Source organism: Limulus polyphemus, unplaced genomic scaffold (assembly GCF_000517525.1).
Source record: "Limulus polyphemus unplaced genomic scaffold, Limulus_polyphemus-2.1.2 Scaffold6021, whole genome shotgun sequence".
NCBI lineage: Eukaryota > Metazoa > Arthropoda > Merostomata > Xiphosura > Limulidae > Limulus > Limulus polyphemus.
Window position 1 is genome coordinate 10,810 of NW_013671631.1, and position 3,960 is coordinate 14,769.

The 3,960-nt window shown below is 32.7% G+C and overlaps 1 long non-coding RNA gene across 1 annotated transcript in view; it reads right to left on the reverse strand.

Annotated features, from left to right (window-relative positions):
- Positions 1 to 2,749: 2,749 nt before the first annotated feature.
- Positions 2,750 to 3,960, reverse strand: part of LOC111089365 — a 23,989-nt gene continuing 22,778 nt past the window's right edge. Inside the window, exon 4 of the long non-coding RNA XR_002613638.1 lies at positions 2,750 to 3,633. This is a non-coding gene — a long non-coding RNA (uncharacterized LOC111089365). The remainder of the gene's footprint in view (positions 3,634 to 3,960) is intronic.

The window sequence follows — 3,960 nt, forward strand, 5'->3', positions numbered from 1 at the left end:
TGTTATCTGACTGAATAAATCTCACCATGTATAGTGTTGTCTGATCAAATAAGTCACACCAACATGTAGAATATTAGTGTTATCTGACTGAATAAATCTCACCATGTATAGTGTTGTCTGATCAAATAAGTCACACCAACATGTAGAATATTAGTGTTATCTGACTGAATAAATCTCACCATGTATAGTGTTGTCTGATCAAATAAGTCACACCAACATGTGGAATATTAGTGTTATCTGACTGAATAAATCTCACCATGTATAGTGTTGTCTGATCAAATAAGTCACACCAACATGTACAGATAACACTAATATTCACTGAATAAATCTCACCATGTATAGTGTTGTCTGATCAAATAAGTCACACCAACATGTAGAATATTAGTGTTATCTGACTGAACAAATTTCACCATGTATAGTGTTCATGTTGTCTGATCTGGGCGGTGATAACTAGCTGCCTTCCCTCTAGTCTTTCACTGCTAAATTAAGGATAGTGCAAATTGGTCTCATGTAGTTGCAAAATTCAAACCAAACTCCCTAGTGTTATCATGTTAGGATTAATGTAAAGTAGCATATGTTTCTATGTTATATTTAAACAACATGTATAGTCTAAATGAAACTATAAGGAATATTTTAAATCTTGTCACCGTATTCTAAAACAATCTGAAAAAAAATTGATTTTTTTCCTCTCTCTCTCGAAAGTAGTAGCAAAACTGGATCTATATTTCTTCAGCTTGTGGCCATTCTATTACAAAATCATTTTTATTCAGGTAAGAATAACACCAGACTTCAAATAAGAGCTGATTGATTTATTCTACATCAATTAGTGTCAGAATAAATTAATAGACTATTGCTGTTTTCAATTGTTCCAAAAATTGATTAATTGAAATTCCCATTGTATCAACTGTCACAAAAATAACATTTCTAATTATTACTGTTTTAGGTTGTCCAAGCCACTGTCTCTAATTTTGTGCTGCTGATTAGAGGAAAGGCAGATTTTTTTTTACTTGTACATACTATGGTTTGAGAAACATTGTATTAATAAAATGTAATCGATTGACGAGGTCATCAGTTAAATACCATTAATCACCAAGCTCTTCTTCATTTTATACACGTTATCTCTTGTATTTTGAAGATCTAGATGAACAGTTACGAGAAGGAGATCCTTGTAGCCACAAATCAAGTTGCTAGGTTACAGTGTGGCTTGATATTAGCTGCCACAGGATAGTAAAGATTTGTTGGATTTTTTTTTTCCTAATCAGTATTGTTAGAGATCCATTTTGATTCTGTTATAAAGCTTTTACTTTATATTATGGTGTTTAATACCTAGTATGGTAAAGGCCGAGTTTTTTACAATTATCTCTCACATTGGAGTAATATTAAACTTTGTTACTCTTCTATGTATGGTCAGATATCTGTTTAAAAAGTACTTAAGTCTAAAATCTATAAAATTTGGTTTAGGGTAATAGTTTATATCAGTGTTTCCCAAAGTGGGAGCCACAGCCCCCCCTGGAGACTGTGAAGCTTTTTCTAGGGGGCTGCCAAAAAATGGGCCAAAAACAAAGATACTGAATTAATTTTAATTCTAAATAAACAAGAAGTCGATAAAAATTATGTTGAATTAATTAAATGATACAGTATGTCAAAAGGAGATGTTATTGTTTTTACTACTGCACTGTTTTTCAATCACCATGTGAAAGTTATAGGTTGGGGGGCCTCAAACCTTTTTATTCACATCAAGGGAGCCTCAGACTAAACGGAGTTTGGGAAACATTGGTCAAACTTGCTGATATTGAGTTACCACAGGTCAATGAGTTTTATATTGAACTGTGTCTGACGAATACATCTTAGCCCTGATGCCACAACATCCAGGATGCTCCAAAAGTGACTCGTTTTAACCTTACTTTAACACATTTTAATTGTATCTTCCTTATGATACAAAACTGGCTTCATTTAGCTCTTGGGTTTTTCCTTCCCTTATTGTAGTATCCTTGTAATGTGGAATGTATTTATTCAAGAATATATTTCACACCTAACTGGGGAAGAACAGCATTGTAACCAAAACATGGGAAGTACTTCATATTTATATTTTATCTTTAAGTTGGAAGTAAGCACTCAAGTTTCACTGTGGTATAGATTTGAATATGAAACACACTTGTTCATAATGTTAACAGATCCCTTACTGTATTCAGGAGAGTTCTTTATGTGTGGAATACGAAACACACTAGCTCATAATGTTAATATATCCCTGTCATATTCAGGAGAGATCTTTATGTGTGGAATATGAAACAAACTAGCTCATAATGTTAATATATCCCTTACTGTATTCAGGAGAGATTTTTATGTGTGGAATACGAAACACTTGCTGATGCTGTTAATATATCCCTATCATATTCAGGAGAGTTCTTTATGTGTGGAATATGAAACACTTGTTCATAATGTTAACAGATCCCTTACTGTATTCAGGAGAGATCTTTGTGTGTGGAATATGAAACACTTCCTGATACTGTTAATATATCCCCATCTTATTCAGGAGAGTTCTTTATGTTAATTTTCTTTGAATGCATGCCTCTATAACCTCATGAAGTAAAAGTGTGTATGACTGGCTAGTTTACCTCATCCAATAGCAATGTGTGTAAGATGGAACACTAAATATAATGTAGCTTGAAACCGATGGTCAGTGTGAGATTTGTTGACCAAAAGTAGTTCCATGTTACACCAAATATATGTAATCCAGATTACTTACAACTTTTTGTTAATAGCACTAGAAGGATAGTTACTCCATTTATAACTTTATTGGAACATAGAATACAGAATGTGATAAGAAATATTGACTATTTTACATATTTTCCATGAACTAATTCTATATGTCTTTTCAGATAATCTTTTCTGCAATAAGTACTATTACAGAGATGACACAGATACCTCTCCCTGTCCACTAGGTGGCGCTGCATGTGTCTTAACAGTGTGGGTCTGTTGTAAAATGTATGATGACAATACGTACATCTTGATTGATTAGCTGCTCGTTCAGCATTACTTTTCCGACCAAGCCATCGGTTAGGTAAATCCGTTATAAAACGATCTTGTACTGTGGGAAAAAATTGTAAAATTTATTTCATTGAAATTCACAGAACTTGTTACTTTATTAAAAGAAATGAGGTTTTAGAATACATATATTTAGTTATTGGCAAACGTGGCTGGATAATTATTTTTTATGTAAATAATAATTTACTTTCCACATGTTTCAACTTCCTGTTTCACTGTCAGTATCAATGAATGTAAAAATAGGAATTTTTCCCTGGTATACATCTGTGTATGAATATACCGAAAGTAATACATAGAAAACAATGATCGACATACCTGTCAAATAAAGAGAAGTATTTAATGTCAATCATATAAACAGGAGTCACAGAAAAAACTAGTTTTAAATTAAGAACATTATGTTCGGACTATACACTAGAAAAAAAATGTGATTAGAAAATTTTATGATTGCTGACATGTCTGAAGCTGTGTGTAAATAAAAATACAGTGAATAAAAACTGTTAAAACATTCAAGGTGATTCGTTTATTTTGTTAGAGGTTGTTATCAATGTTGTTCTGTAAAATATTTCTAAATTATCTGCAGGAATACACCTATCAGTAAAAACTTCTACAATTAAACATGAACAACCAATAACAATGGTGTACATCATCATCTTGTTTTGTAGACACACACAAGACACTTCTTGTGGTTGCTTACAGTCACTTTAAACATGAACAACCAATAACAATGGTGTACATCATCTTGTTTTGTAGACACACACGAGACGTTTCAGTGACTGTAAGCAACCACAATTAAACATGAACAACCAATAACAATGGTGTACATCATCTTGCTTGGTAGACACACACGAGACATTTCAGTGACTGTAAGCAACCACAATTAAACATGAACAACCAATAACAATGGTGTACATCATC